Genomic DNA, 20,636 nt, shown 5'->3' on the forward strand with positions numbered 1-20,636 from the left:
AGCCCAGAGAGGCGCTTGTGATGTCCTGGAGGGGTGAAATGCGGTGAGGGGAGGGGGCACAAAAAGGAGGTGATTAATGAATAATTATGGCTGATTTGCATTGGCAGGAGCCCAGAGAACATTGTAAAACATTCTCCACCAATTAAAAGATAGAATTGAAAAGAAATAAGATTTCATTCTTAAGGAAACTGATAAAAAAAAAAAAACCTATGCTTTGTACTGAAAGGTCTTGTATGCCCTTTCAGCCCAACTCTCCTTAATATTGGTGAAAATGTAGGCAATAGAATAATAAATAAAACCAGAACCATCTTACAAAAACAGTACTGCTGTAACTCCCTCCAAATAAAGCTAAGTACTGCTTGGTACAGCTTCCTGTTTTCTCCTCAAATTTATTCATATTTTTGAAACTGAGAAGCCTCTAACAACAGGTTATTAATTTTGCTTTACTTTTCTGTTTTTCTTTTCTTTTTCTTTCTGTAACCACTGTTTTTACATTTTAGATTGCGCAACTCCTAACTAAACAGTGCTAGGAGGCCTATTGATCTTGGCCACTCAAAATTCCAGCTTGCCTCCAGGATACATGGTCAAGGTTGCAATGCAGTTAGAGTCTAAGGTTGAGCCAACAAAACACAAGCCCACTATTTTTAAGAAAGTAATTGTGTATATGACTTTTATTACAAAAATATAGTATTAGATTTATTTATTTATGCATTAATTTATTTGTCTGCACCAAGTTTTAGTTGCTGCATGCAAAATCTTTGTTTCATCATAGCTGGGGTCTTTAGTCATGGCACATGGACTCTCTAGTTGTGCTATTGACAGACCAGTGAATCCCAGAAAGGGGGTGGGGTGGCAAGGAATCGAAATTACTTTGGACATTTGGCTGAGACGATGGTAGACGAATGTCTCGAAGAAAACATCTTGTCAGGGTCTGGAGGCCAGGTTCTTTTATAGAGCCAGAGGGAGAGCAGTGATGACAAACTAAAGTCAAAAGGCAGAATAGAGTGTGAGAGTCAGTGAGAAAGTAAAGTAAAAAGGATTTTCAGTCTTGCAGAACATCCCAGGATGGTCCAGCCTTCGGAATTTGTGTGGTAATTTATTCTTTTTTTTTAAATTTATTTTTATTGAAGGCTAATTATGTTACATTATATTGGTTGGTTTTGCATACATTGACATGAATCTGCCCCGCCTGTACATGAGTTCCCCATTTTGAACCCTTCTCCCACCTCCCTCTTCCCCTTATGCTTCCTCTGGGTCATCCCCACACACCAGCCCCGAGCATCCTGTAACATGCATCAACCCTGAACTGATTATTCGTTTCACATGTGATAATATACATGTTTCAATGCCATTCTCCCAAATCATCCCACCCTCACCCTCTCCCACAGAGTCCCAAAGACTGTTCTATACATCTGTGTCTCTTTTGCTGTCTTGCATACAGGATTGCCATTTCCATCTTTCTAAATTACATATATATGCATTAGTATACTGTGTTGGTGTTTTTCTTTCTGGCTTACTTCACTCTGTATAATAGGCTCTAGTTTCATCTACCTCATTAGAACTGATTCAAATGTATTATTTTTTTTTTTTGCTTTTTATTTTTATTTTTTTTGTAATTAATTTATTTTTTATTGGAGGCAAATTATTTTACAATATTATATTGGTTGATTTTGCCATACATTGAAATGAATTCGCCCCGGGTTTAAATAAGTTCCTCTTCCTGAACCCCTCTCCCACCTCCCTCCTCCCTTTATCCTCCCTCTGGGTCATCCCCGCATGCCAGCCCCGAGCATCCTATAACATGCATTGACCCTGAACTAGTGATTCATTTCACATATGACAACATACGTGTTTCAATGACATTCTCCCAAATCAAATGTGTTATTTTTAATGGCTGAGTAATACTCCATTATGTTCATGTATCGAAGCTTTCTTTTCCATTCGTATGCAGATGGACATCTAGGTTGCTTCCATGTCCTGACTATTATAAACAGTGCTGCGATGAACATTGGGGTACACGTGTCTCTTTCAATTCTGGTTTCCTCAGTGTGTATGCCGAGGAATGCGATTGCTGGATCATATGGCAGTTCTATTTCCACTTTTTTGAGGAATCTTCACACTGTTTTCCATAGTGGCTGTACTAGTTTGCATTCCCACCAACAGTGTAAGAGGGTTCCCTTCTCTCCACACCCTCTCCAGCATTTATTGCTTGCAGACATTTGGAGATCAGCCATTCTGCCTGGTGTGAAATGGTATTTCATTGTGGTTTTGATTTCCATTTCTCTGATTATGAGGGATGTTGAGCATTTTTTCATGTGTTTGTTAGCCACCTGATGTCTTCTTTGGAGAAATGTCTGTTTAGTTCTTTGGCCTATTGTTTGACTGGGTCGTTTATTTTTCTGGAATTGAGCTGTAGATGTTGCTTGTATATTTTTGAGATTAATTCTTTGTCAGTTGTTTTATTTGCTATGATTTTCTCCCATTCTGAAGGCTGTCTTTTCACCTTGCTTATAGGTTCCTTTGCTATGCAGAAGCTTTTAGTTTTAGTTAGGTCCCATTTGTATATTTTTGCTTTTATTTCCAATATTCTGGGAGGTGGGTCATGGAGGATCCTGCTGTGATTTATTTCGGAGCGTGTTTTGCCTATGTTCTCCTCTAGGAGTTTTATAGTTTCTGGTCTTACATTGAGATCTTTCATCCATTTGGAGTTTATTTTTGTGTATGGTGTTAGGAAGTGTTCTGGTTTCATTCTTTTCCAAGTGTCTGGCCAGTTTTCCCAGCACCACTTGTTAAAGAGACTGTCTTTTCTCCATTTTATATTCTTGCCTCCTTTGTCAAAGGTAAGGTGTCTATAAGTGCCTGGATTTATCTCTGGGCTTTCTATTTTGTTCCATTGGTCTATATTTCTGTCTTTATGCTAGAACAATACTTTCTTGATGACTGTGGCTTTGTTATAGAGGCTGAAGTCCGGCAGGTTGATTCCCCCAGTTCCATTTTTCTTCAACATTGCTTGGGCTATTCGAAGTTTTTGGTATTTCCATACAAATTATGAGATTATTTGTTCTAGCTCTATGAAAAACATCGTTGGTAGCTTGATAGGCATTGCATTGCATGTATAAATTACTTTGAGTAGTATACTCATTTTCACAATATTTTTTCTTCCAATCCTCCAACACGGTATATTTCTCCATCTCTTAGTGTCCTCTCTGATTTCTTTCACCAGGGTTTTATAGTTCTCTATGTACAGGTCTTTTGTTTCTTTAGGTAGATATATTCCTAAGTATTTTATTCTTTTCGTTGCAACAGTGAATGGAATAGTTTCCTTAATCTCTCTTTCTATTTTCTCATTATTAGTGTACAGGAATGAAGGGATTTCTGCGTGTTGATTTTATATCCCGCATCTTTACTGTATTCACTGATTAGCTCTAGTAGTTTTCTCGTAGAATCTTTAGGGTTGTCTGTGTAGAGGATCATGTCATCTGCGAACAGTGAAAGTTTTACCTCTTCTTTTCCAATGTGGATTCCTCTTATGTCTTTTTCTGCTCTGACTGCTGTGGCCAAAACTTCTGAAGCTATGTTGAAGAGTAGTGGTGAGAGTGCTCACCCTTGTCTTGTTCCTAACTTTAGGGGAAATGCTTTCAGTTTTCACCATTGAGGATAATGTTTGCTGTGGGTTTGTCATATATAGCTTTTATTATGTTGAGGTATGTTCCTTCTATTCCCAACTTCTGGAGGTTTTTTATCATAAATGGATGTTGAATTTTTTCGAAGTCTTTCTCTGCATCTACTGAGACAATCATATGATTTTTATTTTTCAGTTTGTTAATGTGGTGTATTACATTGATTGATTTGCGGATATTGAAGAATCCTTGCATTCCTGGGATAAAGCCCACATGGTCATGATGTATGATCTTCTTATTGTGTTGTTGGATTCTGATTGCTAGAATTTTGTGAAGGAATTTTGCATCTATGTTCATCAGTGATATTGGCCTGTAGTTTTCTTTCTTTGTGGGATCTTTACCAGGTTTTGGGATTAGTGTGATGGTGGCCTCATAGAATGAGTTTGGAAGTTTCCCTTCCTCAGCAATTTTCTGGTAGAGTTTGAATAGAATAGGTGTTAGCTCTTCTCGAAATTTTTGGTAGAATTCATCTCTGAAGCTGTCTGGACCTCAGCTTTTGTTTGCTGAAAGATTTTTGATTACAGCTTCTATTTTTGTGCTTGTGATGGGTGTGTTCAGATTTTCTATTTCTTCCTGGTTCAGTTTTGGAAAGTTGTACTTTGACAAGACTTTGTCCATTTCTTCCATGTTGTCCATTTTATTGCCATATAACTGCTGATAGTATTCTCTAATGATCCTTTGTATTTCTCTGTTGTCGGTTGTGATCTCTCCATTTTCATTTCTAAGTTTATTGATTTGGTTCTTGTCCCTTTGTTTCTTGATGAGTCTGGCTAGTGGTTTGTCAATTTTATTTACCCTCTCTAAGAACCAGTTTTCGGTTTTGTTGATTTTTGCTATGGCCTCTGTTGTTTCTTTTACATTTATTTCTGCCCTAATATTTCAGATATCTTTCGTTCTACTAACCCTGGGGTTCTTCATTTCTTCCTTTTATAGTTTGTTTAGGTGTAGAGTTAGGTTATTTAATTGACTTTTTTCTTGTTTCTTGAGGTGTGCCTCTATTGCTCTGAACCTTCCCCTTAGCACTGCTTTTACAGTGTCCCAGAGGTTTTGGGTTGTCGTGTTTTCAGTTTCATTCATTTCTATGCATATTTTGATTTCTCTTTTGATTTCTTCTGTGGTTTGTTCATTATTCAGGAGCGTGTTGTTCTGCCCCCATATGTTGGCATTTTAATATTTTTCTCCCGTAATTGAGATCTAATCTTACTGCATTGTGGTCAGAAAAGATTTTTGGAAAAATTTCAATGTTTTTGAATTTACCAAGGCTAGAATTATGGCCCAGGATGTGATCTATCATGGAAAAGGTTCCGTGTGCGCTTGAGAAAAAGGTGAAATTCATTGTTTTGAGGTGAAATGTCTTATAGATTTAGGTCTAACTGGTCTATTGTATCATTTAAAGTTTGTGTTTCCTTGTTAATTTTCTGTTTAGTTGATCTATCCATAGATGTAAGTGGGGTATTAAAATCTCCCACTATTATTGCATTGTTGTTAATTTCCCCTTTCATACTTGTTAGTAATTGTCTTACATATTGCAGTGCTCCTATGTTGGGTGCATAATTATTTATAATTGTTATGTCTTCTTCTTGTATTGATCCTTTGATCATTATGTAGTTTCCTTCTTTGTCTCTTTTCACAGTCTTTGTTTTAATCTCTGTTTTATCTGATATGAGTATTGCTACTCCTGCTTTCTTTTGGTCTCTATTTGCGTGGAATATCTTTTTCCAGCCCTCCACTTTCAGTCTGTATGTGTCCCTCGTTTTGAGGTGGGTCTCTTGTAGACAACATATATGGGGGTCTTGTTTTTGTATCCATTCAGCCAGCCTTTGTCTTTTGGTTGGGGCATTCAACCCATTTATGTTTAAGGTGATTATTGATATGTATGATCCCGTTGCCATTTTCTTTATTGCTTTGGGTTGAAGTTAATACATCCTTTCTGTGCTTCCTGCCTAGAGAAGTTCCTTTAGCATTTGTTGGAGGGCTGTTTTCTTGATGCTGAATTCTCTCAGCTTTTGCTTCTCTGTAAAGCGTTTGATTTCTCCTTCGTATTTGAATGATATCCTTGCTGGGTACAGTAAGGGTTTAGGTTATTTTCTTTCATCACTTTAAGTATGTCTTGCCATTCCGTCCTGGCCTGAAGAGTTTCTGTTGAAAAATCAGCTGTTATCCTTATGGGAATCCCCTTGTGTGTTATTTGCTGCTTTTCCCTTGCTGCTTTTAATATTTGTTCTTTGTGTTTGATCTTTATTAATTTGATTAATTTGTGTCTTGGGGTATTTCTCCTTGGGATTATTCTGTTGGGGACTCTCTGGTTTTCTTGGACTTGGTTGATTATTTCTTTCCCTATTTTAGGAAAGTTTTCAACTATTATCTCCTCATGGTCTTTCTTTTTGTCTTCTTCTTCTTCTGGGACTCTTATGATTCGAATGTTGGGACGTTTAGCATTGTCCCCGAGGTCTCTAATATTGTCTTCATTTCTATCAATTCGTTTTTCTTTTTTCCTCTCTGGTTCATTTATTTCTACAGTTCTATCATCTGGTTTGCTTATCCTGTCTTCTGCCTCTGTTATTCTACTGTTTGTTCCCTCCAAAGTGTTTTTGATCTCATCTATTGCATTGTTCATTGTATATTGACTTTTTATTTCCTCTACGTCCTTATGGAATCTTTCTTGCATCTTCTCAATCCTTTTCTCCAGGTTATCTATCTGTAACTCCATTTTGCTTTCAAGATTTTGAATCATTTTCACCATCAAAATTCGAAATTCTTTTTCAGGTAGATTCCCTATATCTTCCTCTTTTTTTTTGTGTTGGTGGGCATTTATCTTGTTCCTTTACTTGCTGGGTATTTCTCTGCCTCTTCATCTTGCTTATATTGCTTTGCTTGCGGTGGCCTTTCCGTCTTCTGGCAGTTTGTGGATTTCTCTTTATTATGTATCTTCCTCGCTGTGTGTGGGGTTGGATGGGTGACTTGTCAGGGTTCCCTGGTTAAGGAAGCTTGTGCCGGTGTTCTGTTGGATGGAGCTGGATTTCTTCTCTCTGGAATTTAATGAATTGTCCAGTAATGAGTTATGAGGTGTCAGTGGGTTTGGAGTGACTTTGGGCAGCGTGTATATTGAAGCTCAGGTCTATTTTCCGGCCTTGCTGGAGAATTTGCGTCGTATGTCTAACTCTGGAACTTGTAGACCCTTGGGTGGTGCTTGCTTGTAGTGTAGGTATGGAGGCGTTTGATGAGCTCCTATCGATTAATGTTCCCTGCAGTCAGGAGTTCTCTGGTGTTCTCAGGATTCGGGCTTATGCCTCTTCCCTCTGGTTTTCGGTCTTATTCTTGGAGTAACCTCTAGACTTCCCTATCTATCATTTCTAAGGTGGTTCTTTCTGTTTTAAGCTTCTGTTTGCTGGTCTCTTCAGTGTCTAATTTCAACCCTGACACTAGGGGGCAGTGGTGGACACTTTTTAAGGGTCATTTTTCTGTCCTGTTCTGGGAAGGGAGGAACGCTGCAGACAAATATCTCTGGCATCTGTGGGGAGTGCTCACAGTGTCTCGGCCACAATGGGTTTGTCCCCACTCATAGCACGTGTGCTGTCCCAGTCTATACTGCACAGGCTCAAGCTTGCGCTACTGGGAACTGTCCGAGGCCGGAGCTGGGTTGTATGCACTTCCCAGGTCTGAGCGGCTCAAGTTCAGTTTCTAGGGTACTCCACACAGGCGCAGTTTTCTTTGGGCCTGCGTTTTGTGCCTTCCCCTGTCCAAGCAGCTCAGGTGACCAGGTGTTTTGTGAGTGCGTTCGCTGTGACTTATCGCCTCCCTGGTCTCTACCGCTCGGTTTTCTGGGTATACAACTGGGGCACTTTCTGAGGGGATATCAGCCGGCCCGACCTCAAGAAGTCTTGATAAGCAACATAGCCAGCCTGTAATTTGGTATCGGATGCGTTTCTGGGGCCGCGGTTGTCCCCTCTGACTATGGCTGCCCTCCCTGCCTGTCTCGGCGGGGGATGGGGTTTGGGCCGACCCCAGCCAGCTCACTTTGCTCAGTCCTTTTTTCTGTGAGCGGGGCTGGTGGAGTCTTAGGTTAGGTCTTTCCACCTTTTCACGACGGACGCTATCCCAGTCTGCTTTGCTAGCCAGAGTTAGTTCTCTCAGATTGTTCTCTTAGCCCTCTGAGGTTCCAAGGCTTGCCACAGACTCGCCAGTGAGTGTTTCCTGGTGTTTGGAAACTTCTCTCTTTTTCAAGCCTCCCTACCCAGGACGGAGCTCCATCCTTACTTCTTTTGTCTCTCTTTTTATCTTTTATGTTTTTTCCTACCTCCTTTTGAAGACAATGGGCTGCTTTTCTGGGTGCCTGATGTCCTCTGCCAGCATTCAGAAGTTGTTTGGTGGACTTTACTCCGCGTTCAAATGTTGTCTTGATGAATTTGTGGGAGAGAAAGTGGTCTTGCCGTCCTATCCCTCCGACTCTTGTTCCCTCCCCCTCTGTAATTTCTTCTTTTCATAGCTGGATAGGGTCAGTTTATCTCCGTGTGAGCTGAGAAAAGGCACTTTAACAGGCAGGCTGAAGGGTAGGGCCTTCTGACGCAAGCCATAATGTATGATTATAATAAGAATGGCAACAGAAAGCAAGTCAAAGAAACAGTTCCAACTGGAGTCATCTTTGGTTCTTCGCTAGATTTCAACACTCTAAAAGTCCATTCCACAATCTTATGGAAAAAGAGGGCAGTGGCTGTTCTGCTTCATCAGAAGGACGCTTCTGGGAGTGTCAAGGGACAGGGACTCCAGGTATGGGTATGGCATAATTCCTCCTGGAGGAGGCCGCCATTAACCTCACCATAGAGTTGCCAGAACTTACACAGGACTCGAAATAGACTCTTGGAGGGCACAGCAGGAATTTGTGCACCAGGACCAAGGAGAAAGGAACAGTGACCCCACAGGAGACTGTCCTGGAATTACCTGAGGGTGTCGGGGAGTCTCTGGTGGTTGAAGGTGTGGATTGATGATGGCCTGCTTCAGGGTTAAGCACAGGAACTCTAGCAGTATATGCATGGGACCATTTGAGGGAGGTCACCATTATCTTCAATACTTGCACGATAGTTTGGCCCCAGAGGGAACACAGCTCCACCCATCAACAGAAAACTGGATTAAAGATTTTGTGAGCAGGGCTTCACCAATCAGAACAAGATCCAGTATCCCCCTCAGTGAGACTATCCCATCAGGAATCTTTCATAAGCTTCTGATCCTTTTCCATCAGAGGTCAGATAAACTAAAAATCACAATCGTAGAAAACTTAACAATTTAATCACATGGACAACCGCCTTGTCTAACTCAATGAAACTATGAGCCAGGCTGTGTAGGGCCAGCCAAGATGGACAGGGCGTGGTGGAGAGATATGACAAAATGCGGTCCATTGGAGAAAGGAATGGAAAACCACTTCCGAATTCCTGCGTAGAGAACCCCATAAACAGTAAGAAAAGGCAAAAAGATGCGGCACTGAACGATCACCTCCCCAAGTCAGTAGGTGACCAATAGGCTACTGGAGATCAATGGAGAAATATCTCCAGAAAGAATGAAGAGACGGAGCCAAAGCAAAAACAGTACCCTGCTGTGGATGTGACTGGTGATACAAGCAATGTCCGATGCTGTAAAGAGCAATATTGCATAGGAACCTGGAATGATAGTTCCATAAATCACGGTAAATTGGAAGTGATCAAACAGGAGGTGGCAAGAGTGAATGTCGACATGTTAGGAACCAGCGAACTAAAATAGACTGGATTGAGTGAATTGAGCTCACATGACCATTATATCGACTACTGTGGGCAGGAATCCCTTAGAAAATGGATCAGCCATCAGAGTCAACCAAAGAGTCCAAAATGCGGTACTTGGATGTAGTCTCAAAAACGACAGAATGATCTCTTTTCATTTCCAAGAGAAACTATTCAATATCACGGTAATCCAAGTCTATGCCCAGACCAGTAATGTTGAAGAAGCTAGAGTTCAACAATGCTATGAAGACCTACAAGACCTTCTATAACTAACAAAATAAAAAAAGATGTCCTTTTCATTGTAAGGCCTGGAAGACAAAGTAGAATGTCAAAAAGCACCTGGAGTAACAGGCACGTTTGTCTTGGAGTACAAAATGAAGATGGACAAAGGCTAACAGAGTTCTGCCCAGAGAATGCACTGGTCATCGCAAATACCCTCTTCCAAAAATGCAAGAGAAGTCTAGACACATGGACATCATCAGATGGTCAGCACTGAAATCACATTGATTGTATTCTTTGCAGCCAAAGATAGAGAAATTCTGTGCAGTCAGCAAAAACAAGCCCGGCAGCAGACTGTGGCTAAGATGGTGAACTCCTTTTTGCTAAGTTCAGTTCAGTTCAGTTCAGTGGCTCAGTCGTGTCTGACTCTCCACGACCCCATGAACTACAGCATGCCAGGTTTCCCTGTCCATCACCAACTCCCGGAGTACACTCAAACTCATGTCCACAGAGTCGGTGATGCCATCCAGCCATCTCATTCTCCGTCGTCCCCTTCTCCTCCCGCCCCCAACCTTTCCCAGCATCAGAGTCTTTTCCAGTGAGTCAACTCGTAGCATGAGGTGGCCAAAGTATTGCAGTTTCAGCTTTAGCATAAGTCCTTCCAATGAACATCCAGGATTGATCTCTAGAATGGACTGGTTGGATCTCCTTGCAGTATAAGGGACTCTCAAGAGTCTTCTCCAACACCAAAAGTCAGCCATAAAATGAAGATAGTAGGGAAACCCATTAAACCATTCAGTTCAGTTCAGTCGCTCAGTCGTGACCCTAGGAATCACAGCACGCCAGACCTCCCTGTCCATCACCAACTCCCGGAGTTCACTCAAACTCATGTCCATCGAGTCGGTAATGCCATCCAGCCATCTCATTCTCTGTCATCCCCGTCTCCTCCCACCGCTAATCCTTCCTAGCATCAGATTCTTCCAGTGAGTCAACTCGTAGCATGAGGTGGCCAAAATATTGGAGTTTTAGCTTTAGAATCAGTCCTTTCAATCAACACCCAGGATTGATCTAATTTAGAATGGACTGGTTGGATATCCTTGCAGTCCAAAATACTCTCAAGCATCATCTCCAGCACCACAGTTCAAAGGCATCAATTCTTCGGTAATCAGCTTTCATCACAGTCCAACTATCACATTCAAATATGACCATGGGGAGGAATGACCTAAATCATATCCCTAATGATTACACAGTGGAAGTGAGAAATAGATTTAAGTGACTAGATCTGATAGACAGAGTTACTGAAGAACATTGGACAGAGATTCATGACATTGTACAGCAGACAGTGAGCAAAACCATCCCCAAGAAAAAGAAATGAAAAAAAAAAAGGTGTCTGAAGAGGCTTTACCAATAGTTGTGAAAAGAAGATAAGCAAAAGGCAAAGGAGAAAAGGAAAGATATAAGCATCTGAATGCAGAGTTCCAAAGAATAGTAAAGCGTGGTAAGAAAAACTTCCTGAGCGATCAGTGCAAAAGAATAAAGGAAAATAATAGAATAGGAAACACTAGAGATTTTTTCAAGAAAATTAGCGATATGAAGGGAATATTTCATGCAAAGATGGGCTGTAGAAAGGACTGGAATTGTAGGGACCTAACAGAAACAGAAGATATTAAGAAGAGGTGGCAAGAATACACAAAACAACTGTACAAAGAAGATCTTCAAGACCCAGATAATCACGATGGTGTGATCACTCACATAGAGTCAGACATCCTGGAATGTGCAGTCAAGTGGGCCTTAGGAAGCCTCACTACGAAGAAACCTAGTGGAGGTGATGGAGTTCCGGAAGAGCTCTTTGAAATCCTGAAAAATGATGATGTGAAAGTGCTTGACTAATTATGCCAGCAAATTGGGAAAACTCAGCAGTGGACACAGGAATGAAAAAGCTCAGTTTTCATTCCAACCCTAAAGAAAGATAATGCCAAAGAATGCTCAAAGTACCACAAAGTAGCACTCATCTCACATGCTAGTAAAGCCATGCTCAAAATTCTCTAAGCCAGATTTCAGCAATATGTGAACCGTGAACTTCCAGATGTTCAAGCTGGTTTTAGAAAAGGCAGAGGAACCAGATATCAAATTGCCAACATCTGCTGAATCATCGAAAAAGCAAGAGAATTCCAGAAAAAATATATATTTCTGCTTTATTGACTATGCCAAAGCCTTTGACTTTATGGATCAGAATAAACTATGAAACTTCTGAAAGAGATGGGAATAGCAGACCACCTGACCTGCCTTTTGAGAAACCTGTATGCAGGTCAGGAACCAACATTTAGAACTGGACATGGAACAACAGACTGGTTCCCAAAAGGAAAAAGTGTCCGTCAAGGCTGTATATTGCCACCCTGCATATATAACGTATATGCAGAGTACATCATGAGAAATGATTGGCTGGAAGAAGCACAAGCTGGAATCAAGACTGTCGGGACAAATATCAATAACCTCAGATAAGGAGATGACCCCACGATTATGGCAGAAAGTGAAGAGGAACTAAAGAGCCTCTTGATGAAAGTGAAAGAGGAGAGTGAAAAAGTTGGCTTAAAGCTCAACATTCAGAAAACCAAAATCATTGCATCTGGTTCCATCACTTCATGTGAATTAGATGGGGAAACAGTGGAAGCAGTGTCAGACTTTATTTTTTGGGTTCCAAAATCACTGCAGATGGTGACTGTAGCCATGAAATGAAAAGACGCTTTCTCCTTGGAAGGAAAGTTATGACCCACCTACATAGCATATTAAAAAGCAGAGATATTATTTTGTCAGCCAAGGTCCATCTAGTCAAGGCTACGGTTTCTCCAGTGGTCATGTATGGATGTGAGAGTTGGACTGAAAAAGAGAGCTGAGCACTGAAAAATTGATGCTTTTGAACTGTGGTGTTGGAGAAGACTCTTGAGAGTCCCTTGAACTGCAAGGAGATTCACGCAGTCCATCCTAAATGAGATCAGTCCTGAGTGTTCATTGGAAGGACTGATGCTGAAGTTTAAGCTCCAGTATTTTAACCACGTCATGTGAAGAGTTGATTATGGTGGGAGTAATTGGGGGCAGGAGGAGTAGGGGAAGACAGAGGATGAGATGGCTGGATGGCATCACCGACTCGATGGACATGAGTTTGGGTGGACTCCGGGAGTTGGTGATGGACAGGGAGACCTGGGTGCTGCGATTCATAGGGTCACAAAGATTCGGACACGACTAAGCGATTGAACTGAACTGAATACTAATGTTATCCTGCACATTCCGTGCACAAGCCTTAGTGAGTGGAATGTATGTTCCTTTCTTGGGAATGAATAGGATGCATTTTAGACACTCTCCTTTGATCAGACTGACCCCTTCCGTACAGTACACTGGAAGTGAAAGTGTTATTCGCTCAGGCCTGTCCATCTCTTTAGGATGCTTTGGACTGTAGCCAACCAGGCTCCTCTGACCATGGCATTCTTCACTGGAGTGGGTTACCGTTTCCTCTTTCCGAGGATCTTCCTCACACGAGGATAGACCTTGGGTCTTCTGCATTGCCGGCAGATTCTTTACCATCTGATCCATCAGAGAAGCCCGTATGGTGGAGGATCCATAACTCTGACCCATGATGCTTTAGTCTCCTTTCTCCCTCTTGCCTGGACACCTGAAGGCATGTCTACCAAATCTACATAAGGAGTGTCTCTGATGAACACCTGTCCTATGAAAGGCACAGTTTCCTGGATACTTAATGTGGACATTTGTGGGTTTTAAAAGAGTTGACCTTTGCACAGACATGCATGTGCAGGGCAGATATTCAATCGATTTATTTAAACCCTCAGCAATCAAATAACACTAATCAAGACAAGATGTAGTGACGGGGAGCAATACGATGTGAGAGGGAGTGTGAGTGTGAAGAGAGCAGGATCATGTTAATCAGGAACCAGCAAAGTCGTCTTCATGTTGTTGATGTTGAATCCACGGAGACAACGATATGTCTGGTCTCAGGGAATCTTTCCGTAGGTGAATAAAAGAGAACCAGAGGTTTAGTAGAGTTGACCGTGTGATGGCTGACAGGGGTAGGCCTCAGGCAGTCAGCTGTCCAGGGTAAAGGGAGCTGGTCGCTGAGCCAGTGTCCAAATCCATGTGGACGTTAGCACTCCACATCTCTGTGACAGTAAGTTCCCTGTGGAATTGTCCCTAGGATGGACACAAGGTTGGAAATTTACTTGGGGATAGATTCTATGAATAATGATTTCACAATGCATGTACATTTTCATCTAGTGATGATTTTAAGGCTTGGTAATTTCAGCAGACAAATCAAATCCTGCAAGTTTGTCTTTTGGGTCTTCAAGAATTAAATTCTTTACTTTTTTCACATATTAGAGTATAGTTCATTATCAATGTTGCATTGATTTAAGGTGTACATTCAAGTAATTATATATACAAAAATTAGTATCTATTATTTTTCTGATTCCTTTCCCATTTAGGTTTTACAGAGTATTGCGTACAGTTCTTTGTGCTGTGCAGTTGAAAACTGCTCTCTATCCAAACTGTATATAATAGTTTGTATCTAATAACCCCACACTTCTCAGAGTGTAAGGTATCTGCAAACAATTCAGGAGACCCAGGTTCGATCTATGTGTTGGTGAGATCCAGTATAGGATGGAATGGCTACCCTCGCCAGAATATTTACCTGCAGAATCCCATGCACAGTGAAGTCTGGAAGGCTATGGTGCATGCGGTCACAGAGGTTTGGACATGACTGAGCAACTAGCCCTTTCTTTCACTTTCTCTTTTCAAGCACAAACCTCCCCACTCTTCTCTTCCCCAAGTCCCTCCGACTTGACAACCACAAGTCTGTTGTCCACGTCTGTGAGCCTGTTTCTGTTTTGTAAATAAATTCCTCCATGTCATGGTTTAGATTCCAAGCAGAAGTAATATCTATGAGAAAGTGAAAGTCACTCAGTCGTGTCCAACCCTCCGTGACCCATTGGACTGTAGCCCACCAGGTTCTTCTGTCCATGGAGATGCTCCAGGTAAGAATACTGGAGTGTGTTGCCGTTTCAGAATCCAGGGGATCTTCCTGAAACAGGGATCGAATGTGGGTCTCCTGAATTGTTGGCAAATTTGTGACCATCTGAACCATGGCATTTTATCAACACTAAAATGAAAGGTGGACTCTAAAGAAAGATTAGTGCCGAAGAATTGATGCTTTTGAACTGTGGAGTTGGAGAAGACTCTTGAGAGTCCCTTGGACTGCAAGGATATCCAACCAGTTCATCCTAAAGGAAATCAGTCCTGATATTCATTGGAAGTACTGATGTAGAAGTTATAACTCCAATACTTTGGCCACCTAATGCGAATAAATGACGTATTTGAAAACATCCTGATGCTGGGGATGATTGGAGGGTTTGGAGACGGGGAGGAGAAAGGATGAGATGGTTGGAGGTCATCACTGACTCAATGGACATGAGTTAGAGCAAGCTTCGGGAGTTCATAATGGATAGGGAGGCCTGGAATACGGCAATCCATGTGGTCACAAAGAGTTGGATATGACAAGTAGTGAACTAAACTGAAGACTATAAGTGATATTTCTGGCATTGGTCATTCTCTTTCTGACTTGTGCATCCATGTTGCTGTAAATAGAGTTAGTTGCTTCTTTTTCTGGCTGAGTAATGTTCCATTGAATATAGGTACCACCTCTTTGTTATCACATTCACCTGGATGCTCGTGCTTTTAGTCAGTCTTTTTGTTAAGATTCTTTCTCAACAGAACATTAAGCGCCATACTTTAGCTTAGATCAGTGTCCTTTCTGGAGGTTGTATTAGTTTAGAAAGCTTAAATATTTCCCTTTTGGAACATCTGAGAGACCAGATCCAGACATCCTAGACTGAGAAGTTAAGTGGGTCTTAGGAAGCATTATAAAACAACGCTAGTGGAGGTGACAGAATTCAAGTTGTCTTCTTTAAAATCCTGAAAAATGATGCTGTTAAAGGGCTGCAAGCAATGTGTCAGCAACTTTGGAAACCTTGGCAGTGGCCAAGGACTGGAAAAGGTCAGTTTCCATTTCAATCTCAAAGAAGGACCATGACAAAGAATGTTCAAACTACCGCACTGCTGTGCTCATTTCACATGCGAGCAAGATAGTGCTCAAGATCCTTCAAGTCAAGATTCAGAGGTACATGATCAGAAAACTTCCAGAAATATAGGCTTGATTAAGAAAAGGTAGAATAACACGATGAAATTGTCAACATTCAGTGGGTCATGGAGAGAGCAAGGCAATTCCAGAAAAAACAATTCTTTTACGGCTTCATTATGGGAAAGCTTTTGACTTTGTGGATCACAACAAACTGCTGAAAATTCTTCAAGATATGGTAATACTGGATTGCCTTACCAGGCTTCAGAGAAACCTGTATGTGGATCAGTCAGCAACAGTGAGAATTGGACATGGAACAACATATTGTTTCAAAATTGGAAAAGAGTACAAGATAGCAAAAACGGTCATGAGGCTTCTATAACTTATATGCAGAGTACATCATGCTAAACCCCAGGCTGGATGAATGACAAACTGGAATCAAGATTGCTGGAAGAAATAGCAACAGCATCAGACATGCAGATGATACAACTTTATGGAAGAGAGTGAAGAGGAACTAAAGAGTCTCATGATAACGGTGCAAGAGGAGACTGAAAAAGCTGGTCTCAAACTCAACATTCAACACCAGGAAGATCATGGCCTCTGGTCCCTCACTTTATGGCAAATAGAAAGTGCAAGAGTGGGCGCAGTGACAGGTTTTATCTTCTTGGGCTCGAAAATCTCTGAGGATTGTGACTGTAACCACGTAATTAAACATAACTGATACTGGGAAGGACAGCTATGACAACCCAAAACAGCTTATTAAAATTCAGAGGCATCACTTTACCAACAAAGGTTATTTTAGTCAACTGAATGTTTTTTTTTCCCCGTATTTATGTATGGATTTGAGAGTTGGACCATAAAGAAGGCTGCGCACCAACGAACTGATGCTTTTGAATAGTGGTGCTGGAGAAGACCCTTGAGAGTCCCTTGGACTGCAAGGAGATCCAACCAGTCTATCCTAAAGGAAATCAGTCCTGAATATTCATTGGAAGGACTGATGCTGAAGCTGAAGTCCCAGTCCTTTGGCCACCTGATGTGAAGAACTGACTCACTGCAAAAGACCCTGATGCTGGGAATATTTGAAGGCTGGTGGAGAAGGGGATGAAAGAGGATTAGATGGTTGGATGGCATTACAGGCTCAAAGTACATGAATTTGAGCAAACTCTGGAAGATCATGGAGGACAGGGAACTTGGTGTGGTACAGCTCATGGGGTAATGGAGAGTCAGACATGACATAGTGAGTTAATATCAACAAGAAGGATGTGGTAAACTTGAGTGTATATCGATTTTGTAGGATTCTCACAGATAATTTTCAACAGATTTATGAACTGAGGTCCCGCACACCACAACTAGACTGTACTCCACCATCACCACAAGTGGAGAAAGCCCAAGGGGAAAAGGGAAGACTCAGCAAATCAAAAATAAATAAATAAAAATCAGAAAAAGAATCTGTTAGGTTTATCTGCACGCACGTTCTATAAAGCATCTTAGGCTTCTCAGAACACACATTCTATAAAGCATCTTAGTAAGACAGCAAGGAGTGGCTGGTTAATTGTAGGAAACGGTGTGGATGAGGAAAATCATACCTCCTTCTGTTGCCATGGATAACGGTAGCATTCTGTCCAAGCATAAAGTGAGTGGGTCCATACAGGATGGACCGTTCTTCATGCCCGCCATGTGCCACAATAATCTAACTGACAAGTTAAGGGTGGGCTGCTTGTATCTTTTCTCTCTCTCACAGATGCGGGTCTCAATGAATTTCAACTCATTAGTGGGGACTAGAACACTCTCTTAGTGTATAATATCAACGTGGATGGACATGGCAAGGAGACAGAACTGGTGGGATTATTTGGTAGGTATGATATTCTAAAATTCCCATAACCACTGTCATGCAACAGGTACACTCTCAGGACTTTCATTCAGAATATCAGGAGGTGCTGACAGTATTCCATATTCAGGGTGCAAGGCCTGCTTATTTATGCTCACCAAATGAAGGATCCTGGAAGGTAATTTACCAAGAAAGAGGAGGCCATAGGGTGCAGAATATCACATCATCAGGCATTTCACAATGATTCCTATGTGTTGAAATCTTAAAAGAAATGAAGTTTTGCTAGAATATTTTATTTTACATATGTCAACAAATTTCAAGCCATGTCTGTAATGAAGCTGACTTTATTTCATGTTTAAAATTTTATTTATATTTTAATTGAAGGATAACTGCTTTATAGATTGTACTGTTTTCTGCCAAATACCAATATGAATCAGCCATAGGTAAACATATGATTGTGTGAAAGGTGCTCAGTCTTGTCTGATTCTTTGTGACCCCATGGACTCTAAAGTCCATAGACTTCATCAGGCCAGAATACTGGAATGGGTAGCCTTTCCCTTCTCCAGGGTAACTTCCCAACACACAGATCAAACCCAGGGCTCCCACACTCCAGGAGAGTTCTTTACTAGCAGCGTCACAGGGAAGTATATATATATATATATATATATGTCCCTTCCATTTTGAAACTGCCTCCTATCTCCCTCCCACCCCTCTAGGTTGAAATAGAGCCCCTGATTGAGTTCCCTGAGACATACAGCAAATTCCCATTGGCTACCTATTTTACATATGTTCATGTCATTTTGCATATTTCTTGACCATACATCTTACCGTCTCCTCCCCTCTCCCCATGCACATACGTCTCTTCTCTATGACTGATTCCCCACTGATGCCCTGCAAATAAGTCCATTATCAGTACCATCTTTCTAGATTCCATAGATATGCAGATTCCATATGTATATGTTAGTATACAATAACAGTTTTTTGATACACTGTAAGCCTTGGAACACTTATAAAATAAACCTTTGACCTGTTCCATGTTTCAAATGCATTGTTCTTATCAACACTGATATCACCCCGTCAAGTAACCACACAGGAGCACTAACAGGTGTGTGTGCCATGCGGACAACAGATGTCTATTTCAGAAAAGGTTACTGGGTAGAATGGTAGGTTCATGAAAGAGTAAATCACACCAGTTATTATGTGTGATCAGGTGAATGTGTCCGTGGAAGGACAGAAAGGTGGTTCCTACTAAGCCTGGTGTACAAACAGATATGAGAGGCAGGTATATATGCGAGGAAGGTGAGACAAGTAAGTAGGTTCCATAGTAGGATGGGCTCAGCCCCAAATTCATGAAGATCCTGGCAAGTTTTGGGGGTCCAGCTCCTGATGCTGAGGAGTAAGTTGTTCTACTAACCAAGCTGGACTGGGGTCAATTCTTAAGACAAAAGCACATGTTTGTGTCGTGGGAACCACTGAGAGCTCTTAGATTCTACAAGTGAACATCTGATTGTCACGTTCCATTTCTTCTTCTGTAGACTGAGAAATTTCCATGGGTTCCCGGGGGTTGACAATTCTGTTTTTTGCTCGGTGATTTTACAGGCAAAGGAAATAATGTAGACTCGAAATACAAAGAGAAGTTCGACAAGGCGGTGGGAGAAAAAGGGATTCCAGGAGAAAATGTCCTGGACTTCACCGACATTGGTAAAGGAAGTAAATTTTTTCCCTGCACATACCATTCACCTGTTGTGTATAAACCAGAAAATAAGTCAACTTATTCAAAATGTCTTCTTCCACAAGTAATCTCTTTTAAGATCCGTTATTAAAACAAAGGAAGGAAGGAAGGAAGAAAACTTGGAAATGCTGGGGAATGTTAGTAATCGGTGGCTCTTTCATTGCTCCCATTTTGTTTTTCCCTAGATAACTGTACAGAGGAGTGAAAAAAAGTGACTCTGACACTCTTGTAAGTAAACACAGTCCATTATTAACTCTGCCCCTTTCAGATGAAGCAACAAGTAACACTATTATTTCATATTTGTGAAATGTTAGTTCCACCACTTTAAATGTATCACTAAAGAATTTTTTGTTCAATAATGTCGCTGCTCTTGAGGCATATTATTGAAAGCACTTTGATTAATTAACGCCAAGCAGCTGTGGTGAGAGAGTCTTATCCTGCAGAAATCTTGCAGACCAGAGTCATTTGACAGAAGCAGGAATTCCCATGAGTTGGTGGAAATTATTAGTGTTCCCATCAGTCCTGACCTCGTGGTTGTCCCCACACATTCCTCCCCCAAGAGAATCGGTATGAAACAGAGCTCTGCTTCCCTGAAGCACGGCTTCCCTGATACCTCAGTTGGTAAAGAAACCGCCTGCAATGCAGGAGACCCCGGATCGATTCCTGGGTCTGGAGGATCTGCTGGAGAAAGGAAAGGCTACCCACTCAAGTATTCTTGGGCTTCCCTTGAGGCTCAGTGGGGGAGACCTGGGTTGAATCCCTGGGTTGGGAAGATTCCCTGGAGAAGGGAAAGGCTTCTCCAGTATACTGGTGTGGTGAGTTCCATGGACTGTCATGGTCCATGGCATTAAAGGAGTTGGAGATGACCGAGCGACTTCCACTTTCACACTTTCCGCAAGACCAGTGTTTGATCTCATATGATTCCGAGAGAAACAGTAGATGTCTTCCCACCACACTGTCTGAAACATGCATTTGCGATGTATTCCTACTCAGATGTTCCAAAAGGGAGATATTTTAGCTTTCTAAACTAACACAACCTCCAGAAAGGACACTGATATAAGCTAAACTGTGGCGTTTAATGTTCTGTTGAGAAAGAATCTTAACAAAAAGTGTGACTAAAAGCACGAGCATCCAGGAAAATGTGATAACAAAGATGTGGTACCTATATTCAATGGAACATTACTCAGCCAGAAAAAGAAGCAACTAACTCTATTACAGCAACAGGGATGCACAAGTCAGAAAGAGAATGACCAATGCCAGAAATATCACTTATAGTCCTCAGTTTAGTTCA

General features: G+C 41.4%; 1 protein-coding gene across 1 annotated transcript in view; it reads right to left on the reverse strand.

The window, feature by feature from the left end:
- Positions 1-20,636, reverse strand: part of LOC148773026 (odorant-binding protein-like) — a 121,674-nt gene that overhangs the window by 11,966 nt on the left and 89,072 nt on the right. The gene's annotated exons all lie outside the window — the stretch shown is intronic.

This window comes from Moschus berezovskii, chromosome Y (genome assembly GCF_049115385.1).
Source record: "Moschus berezovskii isolate FMDL1 chromosome Y, NW_MosBer_1.0, whole genome shotgun sequence".
NCBI classification, from domain to species: domain Eukaryota; kingdom Metazoa; phylum Chordata; class Mammalia; order Artiodactyla; family Moschidae; genus Moschus; species Moschus berezovskii.